The 12,423-nt window shown below is 39.0% G+C and overlaps 1 protein-coding gene across 49 annotated transcripts in view; it reads right to left on the bottom strand.

The window, feature by feature from the left end:
• Positions 1-12,423, bottom strand: part of ZBTB20 (zinc finger and BTB domain containing 20) — a 777,866-nt gene that overhangs the window by 191,873 nt on the left and 573,570 nt on the right. For 5 of the 49 annotated variants that reach the window (XM_058732437.1, XM_058732423.1, XM_058732444.1 and 2 more), the window contains one exon: positions 1,853-1,907. The exons of the other annotated variants lie outside the window; for them this stretch is intronic. The gene's annotated coding sequence lies outside the window, so the exon portion shown is untranslated. The remainder of the gene's footprint in view (positions 1-1,852; positions 1,908-12,423) is intronic. 49 annotated transcript variants of the gene reach the window in all.

Below are 12,423 nucleotides of genomic sequence, written 5' to 3'. Positions count from 1 at the left end.
AAATATACTAAGAACACCAAAACTAAAACAAGAGAAGGGCCCTCCAGAGGAAAGAGGCCAAAAATAGAAGGAAAAAAAACCCCCTAATCTCACCATTTGTTTTGAAAACACCCCAAATGATTAAAACATATTATAAACTAAAACATATGAACTAATCACTTGCCAAGTTTCATTTTTAAATCAGTGCTGTTTTTGAGGTTCATAAACTGAGAAAGAGTCTTCAAATATGAACTTGGTTTTTCTTTTCTTGGCCTCCACTTGGCTTAAAGCATTTGCTATTAGGCTGTGTAGAGGGAAAGGGATCCAGCTGGTTAGGAACATGTGGCACACATCTACTAGAATGTAAGCTCCACGAGATCAGGGTGTTGTTTGTTCATGATGGCATCCCTGATACAGAGAAGAGTGCCTGCAAGATAGTCGAGATTCAGCAATCATGTGCTGAAAGACCAACTGAATGAATATTCTGGGACTTTGCAGGAATTTTCCAACTCTCTTTTCTTACCCAGGCTACATCTTGCTCTAGGCCAGTGGTTCTTACCCTGGGGCAATTTTTGTCCCCACCAGGGTACGTTCGGCAATATCTAGAGACATTTTGGGTTGTCAAGACTGAAGAAGTTGCCACTGACATCTAGTGGGTAGAGGTCATGGATGCTACTAAACAACTTACAATGTGCAGGACGGTTCTGTACAACAAAGATTTATCAGTCCCTAAATGTTAACAGAGCCAAGGTTGTAAAATGCTGCTTTAGGCCCTTTGTTTCTATTGGGTTATACCTGGAAGTACAATCCTCCAATATATTTGAGAGGAAGTTGAGTCCTAGAGGAAGCAACCAAAAGAGATTTCTTACTTCATTCTCCTTCCTTCTTCCCAAAAGAATTGCCTCCACCCTAATGCACTTTGGGAGACAGCCATTTTGCCTTTTGCCCTCATGGGTCAATATGCATTTGCTGGGGAAATCATCTAGAAAAGTCTGTCTCTACAATGGCAGTGAATAATTTTTATAGCTTATTGGTAATTTCCCTGAGTTTACCTAAGAATATATCCCGCTTTCAGTAAAATTAGCTTGTTTACAGACTACTCATGTATCCCTAAGAAAAAGGAATGTCTTCCCCTAACTCAACCAGTTTATCTGTATCTAGTCAGAAGCTTTGCACCAGTCTAGCTTTATTCATAAGATCAACTTCATGAATTCCAACAAAACCCAATAATGTGCCTGTAGGAAGACTGAGTTTATAGCATTTCCTCTGTTTCCTTCCTTGCCCTGCATATTAAAATAGTACTATCTGATTCTAGTTTTAATGGGGAAACTTCCATGGTGCCAAAGGAGTACATGTGCCGATTTCCCAACTCTGATGGTTGCTCCAGTAATCTTGGTATTGTGGCATGTGTCCCAGTTACCATAGAGACTGCATACACTAACAGTGTAGCACTAAGATTGGTGGGGAAGACACATTTCACAGAAGCTTTTTTGGAGGGATAAAGATAAGACACAAGAAAGAAAGTGAGACTGCCAATAAAGAGGCACAGCAAAGAGAAGTCCCTGACAATCACAGATTCTAGAAATTCGGGACAACAGAGATTACAACTACTACTATAAGACCAACATACACTTTCCATTCAAAGGCTGTCTCTGTCAGGAAAATTTCAACTATGAGGAGAAAGAACAGATACAAAATATTCTAAAATAAAAAGGTAAATAAATGAACCAAGGTATAGAGGTACCAAGGTATAGAGGTGACAAAAGTGGTATGGCCACAAAACATGTTTAGATAATTCAAGCCAAGGAAAAAATAAGTAATCTAAGAGCACAATGAAATTGGAAGTTATATTTCTATAGGATGAGTGACTTACAGAGAGACTGGTCCTCAGGGAGTAACTGAAGTTCTAAGTGCCTCTGTTTCCTTCACTGCAAATGGAAAGAAAACCAGAAAAAGATGACCACCCTCTCATTTTTTAACAGAGGTCTCCTTAAATATCCCAATGGTTTGTGTTATGACAGATGAATTTGATCCATGCCAAAGAAAATCGGACAAAAACTCTTAGAGAATACGTAAATTAGGGGACATTGTTCACCATGCAAATATGTTCATTCCATAGTTTTTTAAAATAATGAGAGCTTAGAGTTCACGAATGGTGTGAATTCATGCATGTTCTTTTTCTTTGCATACAATTTTGAGGTATGCATTTTTACAGCTATCAGGCATGTATGCAATGTAAAGAGTCCAGGTGTTGAATTGTAGACGTTTTTAAATAAGAAGGCTGGGACAGGATGTGGGCTGGTATAGGGGATGAGTAGGAGTGAATTTAAGAGGAAATTAGTCTAGGAAAATGTCAGATAAGTGATCAGAAGTTCCTTAATGTCCAGGTCACATCTGTCTATGTTTATTCCACATACTTCACACAATTATGTCCATTGCCCATTAGACATCCATGTCTCCCAGTCTGAATTAACATCAATATGTTAATATCTTTCAAATCTGTATTTTAAGCCATTAGTTCTCTCCTGACCTCTGGTCCTCTATAGCAAATGACCTACTGGAAAATTCCAGTTGGATATTTCAATACGGCCAAAGCTGACTCATCTTCTCCCTTAAAGTTTCTCTTCTTCTGTTCTCTATGTGAACAAATAGCATCACCATTCACCCATATGCCCAAGCCCCATACCTGGGAACCATCTGTTGCTTTTTCATCACCCCTCAAATAATCATCAGATTTGTAATTCTAATGTAATTTCTTTTAATAACTGAGGGAAGTTTTTGTGCATAGAAAGCAATATTTACAGTTAATTGGATTTAAAACTATTGTGTGTGTGTGTGTGTGTGTGTGTGTGTATATATAATACTCTATCAGTCTAGTAATTTCAGTATAAAATAAGAAAAAAAAAACTTTAAGGAAGGGTGAGGCCACTAGGTAGAAAATATGGAAACTCAAACTATTTCAGCTGTCAGTCAGGCAGTTGGAAGAATGAAAGTTAGGGTCTCATCTGGGAATACCTTCCAGAATGATTCTAACAAAGTCACCAATGAACACACTGAATATTTTTGTAGTAACTATAACAATGAGGGATTCTAAGTCCATATCCTACAAAGGGATTTTTACAACTCATGTCTTCTAAGTTCCAATTCCACTCTTACCTACCTCTTTTATAACCACTTTCCACTTTATAGCCTGATAAGGATAGGCAGTATTTTATTTTCCCCATCAACCCAGTTTCTTCATTCTGGTGACCTTTTACTTATTGATGTTTCTCACATTTCTAGGTCTCTTGTTTTCGCTGTACCACATTAGCTCAGGCCTCTGTTGTCTGTCACTTGTGATATGGTAACAGTCCACTGTACTATGTTCTCTTTATTTTTCTGAGCCTCTGCACATGTCACTACCTGTGTCTAGAATGCTCATATTCCCTGATAAACATTTACCAAATGAAAAAGAAAAGTACTTTAGATGTTGCTGCTTTGGGTGCTAAACAGAAATAGTGGCCTATCTAATATTCTGGATAAACCTGCACAAAGTACACTTACTTTCAAAATTAATTTTGAAGAATCTGAAAATTTTGCCATGGAGAATCATGGGGCCCATGCCACAATATTAAGTTTTGTATTTAATAAAAACATCTGCAAACTCAGGGAAAGAAGCACTCATTCTTTCTTCATTCATCCAGCAAATATTTACTGAATACCCTTTATAGGCCAGGCACTGTTGTAGACACTGGGGATTTCTTAAAGTAGAAAATAGACAAAAAAAAAAAAAAAAAAAAACACCCAACAACCCAAAACCATACAACAAAACCCTGCAATCATTGGGCTTATATTCCGTGGCAAGGGGAAATAAATATATAAATAAAACCTATATCTGAACAGAATAAATGCTATGAAGAGAAAGGAAGCAAAGCTTCTCAGTGAAGCTTGAGAGGAGTGTGTGAGGGATCAGGTGCTCAATAAGGACATGGAAAATAGGGAAAACAATGTATAGTGCCTTCTGGACTACTGTAAAGGCCTTGGCTTTTCCTTTGAGTAGATGGATTCCTTTGAGAGAGTTCTGAGCAGAGCAGTGATTTGGGCTGACTTAAATGGCCTTACCTACATTACAAAGAACCACTCTGGCTACCATTTTGTGAATAGACTATACGTGGCAAGGCCACAAACAGGGAAGATAACTAGGAGGCTACCGCAATAATCCAGGTTAAAAGGTGATAGTAGTAGGAGCGGTGAGGATAGGAAGTGGTTAAGATTCTGAATGTATTTTGAAGATCTGCAGAATTCGTTGCTAAAGTTGAATTTGTGATGGAAATAAAAAACTGGGAGAGAAATAAACCTTTGGGTTTAGCAACTCTAAGGATGAGGTACTGTTTATCAAGGCGGGGAAAACTGTATTTGCTGAGTAAAATAAGGAATTCCACTTGGGGATGGTAGGTCTCTAATGTCCATTAGATTCACAATGGAGCTGTCGAGGAGGCAGCTGAACATGTGGACCTAGAATTTAGGCCTGGACTAGAGGTACTGGCTGGAACCACAAGCTTGGGTGTGACAATGAAGGAAGTGAATGGAGATAAAGACAGGAGGTTCAGGGATTGAGCTCTAGGTCCCTCCAATGTTTACATGTTTCAGAAATGAGAATACACCAGCAAAGGAGACTGAGAAAGAATGGCCACTGAGGTAGGACGAAAATCAAGTGAGTGTGGGAGACTGAAAGCCAACCAAGTGAAGAAAGTGTTTTAATGTGAAAGAATAAGGAGCCATAGAAAACAATCCTGGCAGATGGGGGAAAGACAAGACTGAATTAAAGGACTTGGCAACTTGGAAATTACTGGTGATCCTAGTGGTGGGTGCAAACATTAATGAGAGAAAGATCAAGAGAGAATTAGAGCATAGAACAGGAGAGTGTCTGTAGTTATTGGAGGCATTTCTTGAGAAGCTTTGGTATAGTGGGACTCAAAGGAATGGGATGGTAGCTGGCAGGGATTGTGGGTTAAAAAAGAGTTTTTTAGAATGAGAGAAATTATGACATGTTTGAGGGCTACAGGAAAGATTTAGAAGATAGGAACAAATTGGTAAAGTAAGAGAAAGCAGGGGTATCTTTCAAGGGTACTGTTCACGAGTGTGTGCGAACAGGGTGGGATTGAATGCACAGTGAGGGTGGACTGAGACGAGAATGCACAGGGATTATCCACAGTTATTGGGGAGGAAGCAGTGTGTGGGCATGCCTGCAGATGGGAGGGTAGGTGTGCTGGAGAGCCAGTGTTCACGCAAGTTCTTTTTTGACTGTTTCTATTTTCTCAGTGAAGTAGGAAGGAGGGTCATAAGTTGAGAGTAAGAATAGGGAAGGAAATGTTGGAGGTTTGAGAGAGGGGAAAGACAGGAAATGCTCTTGTGGAAATACGGGGAAGAGAATGGATAGGGAAGTGTAATATGGTTGCAGGGCAGATCTAAGAGCCTCTTGGAGTGATCAGGAGTTTACAGTGAGAGTCATCAGGTTACTTGTGTATTTTTCTCCAGCCACTGTTAGCTGGCATCAGGCCTGGAATAGGTATGGAACTGCAGATGATCACTATGGTGGAGATTTGCCAGGAGAGGTCAGTGAAGAGAAGATGAAAGAAGTTAAGGGCATATGCAAGGAAAAGATTAAAATTGTTGTCCAAGGAATCTAAACTATATAAGGAAGTGAGAATATGAGGGGCTAAGGGTGGAATCAATGAATAAGAGGTCATAGAAGGTTCAGGAGTTGTTGTAATAAGCGGGATTGCAAAAATATTAGGTGGTGGTTGAAGAGAGGATGCTTGAAATTGAGATTATGGAAAAGTTGTAATTATTAGTAATTAAAATGCCACAAGTGTAACCATATAAGTGGATAGCTACAGTAAGGTGGAGGACAGATCATAAGACAATCAAGGAATTGAGATGCAAGGTGTTGGGAAAGATTATATATTTAAACACAAAAATGACCAAGAACTATCATAAGGTGGAAATAAAAAGAGGTCAGTGAGCCAGTGACAAAAATCCTTAAGAAATTGAGGGTGGCAGCCAAGGCTTTAGTGGGTCACTGCAACAAGGAGGGATTATGGGGCCAGAGAGCTTTCTTACCACCTCCCCAAGTTTTCCTTTCTCTCTTTCCATCTTCCCAGTTTATATGACTGGCATTAGCTAACTCTTAATTTCCCTGCCTACATAGCTATAAATCACCTGTGACGTCCCTTTGTGCATTCTCTTCAAATTATATCCAAGTCCTAAGAATTTCTACTTTCAAATATTTACCCTTTTCTCTCCATTTTGGGCCATCACTACTCCTGCCAGTGATTCTCTTTTCTACCACTCAGTTTAATGTTCTTCATGGCACTGATGACTCTCTGAAATTATCTTGTTCATTTATTTGCTTGCCTTTTGCTGGAGGGAGGTTCTAATTTCCCTCATCAGAATGGAAGTTCAAAAGGAGAAAAGCCTTGTCTATTTTGTGCCTGAAACATAATATACCATCAAAAAATATTTCTGGAATGAATTCATCAGTGACCCTATCACATGCTGAGGAATTCTGATCGTCTCCGTTTCACACACTGGCCTCACTTTACCATCCTAACTTGTTTCTCCTTACTCTTCAGCTCAAACCATCCATTCCACCCACCAATGGCATTTTACAGCTTCCCCAAAACACCCTGTTGATTTCTATCCTCACGATGTCATCATATTTCTCCCTGTTTTTAATGTCGGTTCCCCACACACCATTCTTCAAGTCTCAGCTTGGGTCTCATCACTTGGATGGCTTTTCCAGGATTACTCTAAGGTCAGCTTATTTCTCCCTTCCAGAAAATTCTGCTATGACTAATAACATCAACTGCCTTATTTTTTCTAATTGATGTAGGTGTGTCAATGTCAGTCTTATCTTCTCACTTGGAACATAGCATCATTTTTTGGCTTAGGGATCCTGACTTATATCTATAGTTCACTCCCTAATAACTAACAATGTAGGACCAGATAATGGATGTTCAAAAAAAATACCATGGCTTCATTGGACAGTTTTACTGACTTCTGTCTTCCTCAACAATCTGACAAACCTGACTCCTGTCTCACCTTTTATTCTGCTTTTAGCTATATCTGACCATTCTTCCTGCTATACAGATACTGTGTCCAAAACCAGACCCTCTGTCCACCACACAGAATTCTACACCCTTGCATTGCAATTTCCATAACTAAATCATTATCTCTGCCATTATTGTTCCTGGAGTTTCTTGGCAATTTTAGTATATTCAGGACATAGCTGCCAAGATCATCTTTCTTGGTGGATTTGATTCTTTCGTTCAAAAAAAATCCTTGCAATTCTTTTTCATCAAACTTTATGTATCCCCTTGGGGTTTATTTTTCCTTGGCTCCATCCTTGGTCTGGTTCTCCTCCACTTTTTCTAACTATGTTCAGTCCCTGCTTTTAACTCGATTTGCCCTTTGTCTCATTTGAGGGAATCAGCTTTCACACCTTCTTTCAAACCACCCTGTATATTTAGAGTAGTTTCTCAAATAATATAAAATTTATAATATTTATGAATAAATGACACAATGCCAAGATATTCTGTCTCTTCTTTCAAATAACATCTGAAGATGCACCTGCACCACTGAGTTCTATATTTAAGATATTGAATAAGTATCATTCATCCATCTGTTTTCATTCTGTCTTGAATTTTTTGGGACCTGCTTAAGAGTTGTATTGTGAGGTCTTTGGGGCTAGAGACTGTCTGGCATAGTTCACAAACTGGCCTTTGCTCTGTATATTCATGTTTCTTTGACAAATAAATAATAATAATAGCCCACTGTGCATTTTTACATTCCACTCATAAGTCCCTGGAAAAAGGAAAACTAATAAACAGGGATTATAATAGAAACACTGAAACAAAACTAACCTCTTACCAGGTTTTGCTACAGTAACATAGACGTCTATAGACTAATATTCTAATAAATAATTACCTACTTAAGTCATTTGTAAATTGTTCCTTTGCCAACATTATGTATCATATCAAATGCCTATGTGGTTTATAGGACAGGGAAAAACAAGTAGAACATTACAGCTATGTGGGGGATCAGAGCAAAAGCAGCAAAATAAGAGGTTTACTCTGCTGGGTGCACAGTTTGTAAGAATTAGTCTCACAAGTAGAACTACTTGACAGAATATGTGCCTGCTCTCCAGCTTCCCTCCCCCCCCTTTTCCTGCAGTGCTCCACATCTCTTTTCAATAATGGAAGACTTTCTTTCTTCCTCCTTCTCCCCTCTCCTCTCCTCTCCTCTCCTTTCCTCTCCTCTCCTCTCCTCTCCTCTCCTCTCCTCTCCTCTCCTCTCAATCTCTTACTTTCTTAAATTTCAGGTGGGAAGTATACATTTTGTGTGAAAAATCTGTTTTCCTGTGAGTATAACAAATGTTCTGCTTGAAGCTGCTCTATTAAAATGGCAGTATGTCTAAGGAAAAAAGAGGGGACTGTGTTTAATGGCTGGAACGCCCCCCTATTTATCTGCAGATGAGCTACATTTAAACTCCAGTATTCAAAGGAAGACCAAAATGTTATGATTGCCTTGTTACTGCAGTGGCCACTAGATGGCAGGTCCAAAAATCTGATTGGAGCTTCACAGGAGGGTAATTTTTACATGGGAAATAGAATGTTTCTGCCACTCAAGCCAGTATGGGTTTATCAATAAGCCTCTTCTCTCTGTCAATACATTGGGTGGATAAGACAATATCCACATTACTTCACAGGGCTGCAGTGAGAAGGAAGCCCTTTAATATCAAGGTCTGTAGAGTACTGTCATCACATACTCACATACCCAGATACAGCTGGATCTTGAAACTTCCATCAACAAACATTCTCAGATCTGGTGTTTATAAATGTTCAGCTGTATTTCATTATCTAACAGTCTTTGTAATACCTTGCCATAATCTCAAAGATATAAAAGGTAGTGGTCTAATCTACCTCTGTAGAAACACATGGAGAAGACTGTCAAACAGGCTGGATGGGTAACACATAGCTGTATTCTGTACACTTAATATATATTTACCAGTAGTTCCAATTGAGTATTTTATATCTCTATACACCTCTCTCTCTCTGCCTCTAATTTTCTATATAGAGGGTGATCATATATTCATGCTAATTATTCTGGAAAAAATAATGTTTATGTAGAAGAGACCTATTATTTAATAGAAAAACATAATTAAGCCTCATGACTGAAACTGACATGAGTAAATTTAGGACAAATTCTTTGTTGTACCCGGTATCATTTCCATTTTCGTGCACTGAAAGGGAGACTTCGAGAAGCGGATCTTATGAGAACATAAAAGAAGTCATTCTGAGGCAAATTCTTCTGAAAATAGATTGAATTCCTCCCTTCATAACTTTTTTCTTTATCTTTTTTTTTTTTTTGGTTACCAGATTATTCTGATATGAGTGATTTGACTACATGGACACTGAGCACTTTTCTTTATCTTTTAATTAAAGAACTGACCTTATGATTTTTAAAAGTAAAGAATCACAAGTTCTGAGATAATTTATCATTCTCGCTTAAGAAAATATGTTCTAGAGTCAATTGTATTTTTGTACAAAAGCTGTGACACGCATTTTGATATACATTGAAGCATTGATACCAATTAAAATTTTATAACAATGAAAGCAACACAAACTCAATTATAGCCATCCGACTCACTTACCACTAACCTTAGGTTCCCTTTTTCTTTTAAAATTAGGTACAAAACTATCATTAAACATGCTGATTTCATCCACACTTGGTCTGTATATTTGGACTGTTAAAGATCTACATGAGATATAAGAAGAAGAGAACATATATACTAGCCATCAGAATAAAAAAGAAAGATTTTTTTTTCGTAAGGAGTAAATATGGACTATCCTGATTAGCACAGAAGAGATTTTACATCAGTACTAGCTGACTTCCTTTAGTTTGGCAGTAGAATTTAAAATACGATGACAGAAACAATTTATGATGAAGCTCCATGGTTATTTCTACATAATCGTGGTGATTGGAACTTAACCCTTGCTCCTCCCCTGCAAAAATGCTACAACTTGTACCTCCCTCACTGAAAGAGCTCTGGAATGGCAGCTGACACCTGGGTTTTACTCTGGTTCCGACAATGCCTCAGAGGATGAGACCCAGAGGGTTTGGCCTCACTCGCCTCCTCTTCCTTACCTTTAAAATGAGTTTTAAGGAGATAACCTATGATTCCTCTCTGCTTTCAGGTTTAATATCCAGTGAAGTAAATTAGTATGCATTACATATTTTCTTCTCTTTAATAAATGAATTTGCTCAGATCAGAGAACAATGGGTTGTGAAGGAGCTTATGTTGAAATCTAACATGTCCCTACTGCCACTGTGGACCCTACCCATGCAGGTGAAGTTGGAACACATCCTTCTTCCAACCCCCCCTTTTCCCATTCTGCATCACTTTTCCATGGACTCCCCCATAATCTCAAAGTCTAAATCCCACCCTGGAGACCCTCCCTGACCCTGGGAAGTCACTGGCTAATATTAAAAAAGCACTTTGTCTTTTCTCTTGGGCACAGAGCTCAACTCCATTGCCCAGCTCTCCTTGCAGCAGGTGACCAAATTCTGGCCAGTGGGTGTCAACAGAAGTGACAGGAGCTGCTCCAGCCCTGGCCCAACAACATTCCTGTGTAATCATTGCTGTTTCTCTTTACCAGTCTTCTGACTGGAAGTCACACCCAAGGTGACCTTGGAAGCTATGTGCTGAAGATGATGGAGCCTCTGCCAGCCTGGGTCCCTGAGCACCCTTTACACGAGTAAAAGAGAAACTTCTATTATATTTAGCCACTGAAATTTGGAGGTTTATGTATTATAAAAACCAACATTACCTTAACTAAGACCCCCTCTACACCAGAGATTGGCTCTCCCTCCAAGACACTTTATTCATGTTTCTTAGACCATGTTTTCACCACGGAATGAATTCTTTACTGGTGTGTAAGACCGTCGGGGACAGTACACGCTTTTTTCACTTTCTCATCCTCCATGAAACTCTAGTTGAGAAAATGTTGAATACAATATAGTTTGGAAATTATCGGAGGTGGTAAAAAACATCCTAGTTTTTTTGTCTTGTCCTATTTAGGTAGAAGGTAGAGATGATGAGTTTTTCTGGTGGAGAGATAGAAGTATGACATCCATAACCTTTTAATATATTTTGTATACTGCCTTCCTAATAACTTAGCTCCCCCAAATACAGTGCAAATTAAATATTTTGCAAAGTTAAAACAATACTAAAGGGAGGGATAAGTGAAGAGATAAATTGAGAAATATGAGAACTAAGGGATTTAAAAAAATGTGATGTCTACCACCACTACCCCTTATGAAATTATGGCTATAAACTATTATCTCAAGCAGATCACTGAACTTTTGGTACTTTACTCTCAGTGTCAGTATTGACCTTTTTGAGCCAAATTCCTTGGACATTTTCTGTTTTATTTTCGGTTGGCCTTACCACAGCCCCTCCCTGGAACACCTCACCCTTGGTTTCCTCAATGCTGGCCTCGTTTTCTCACTCTCTGGCACTGACAGTCCTCTCTTGTCTTTTCTTTGGCTTCACTTTCTTGTCCACTCCTTGAGACTGGGTTTCCTTGTATTCTGCCTGGAGTTTTCTCCTCACAACTCCTAGAGTCCTCCCTGCCATCCAGTCTTACAGCCACACCTACCACCTCCTGACAAGTAAGTCCCAAATCTCTGCCACCACCAGAACTTTCTCTGGAGCTCCAGACCTGGATTGTCTATGGCCTCCTTGAAATTTTGAGAAGATCTAAACATCTTGCAGCAGACTTAAATGCAAGTCCCAAATCAAAGGCATTATTTGCCTTTCTTGGAAAACCTCTTCTTCCTTTTCCCGTTTTCCCTCTCTCAGCAGATGACATCAATTTAGACACTTTAAACTTTCCATATCCTTCTCCTCTGTTCCTTATCTAAATTAGCTAATTACAGTCATTACTATAAGTTACTTCACATAAACATATGAAACTGGCAAGAAGTATGGAATGACAAAAAGGAGATTTTCATACCCTTCTATCACACCTGAGTTACACTACAAATCTGCAGGGAACGATTAGTGTTAGTCTCACATTCCATTTCTCAAATTGGGACTGCTTTGAAACAAAATTGAATCAATGAAAGGAAGAATTTTTTGCAGAGGTGACAGGAGCTTTGCTCATTCCCATTCCTTTGGTAACCTTTGCAAAAAAAAAAAAAAAGAGTTAAAGAATGTCCCTAATGGCTAGAGCTGCAAAAACTCTAGGCCCATGGTTTTCATTTTTTTAAATGTTTATATATTTATTTTGAGAGAGAGAGAGTGGGTGCGTGTGTGTGCGCATGCGAGCATGAGTGGGGGAGGCGCAGAGAGAAAGGGAGAAAGAGAGAGAATCCCAAGCAGGCTCTGTGCTCCCAGCT

The sequence above is a fragment of the Neofelis nebulosa genome, chromosome 5, assembly GCF_028018385.1.
Source record: "Neofelis nebulosa isolate mNeoNeb1 chromosome 5, mNeoNeb1.pri, whole genome shotgun sequence".
Taxonomy (NCBI): Eukaryota; Metazoa; Chordata; class Mammalia; order Carnivora; family Felidae; genus Neofelis; species Neofelis nebulosa.
The sequence above is the reverse complement of the archived record's forward strand: the minus strand, read 5'-3'. Positions and strand labels throughout refer to the sequence as shown.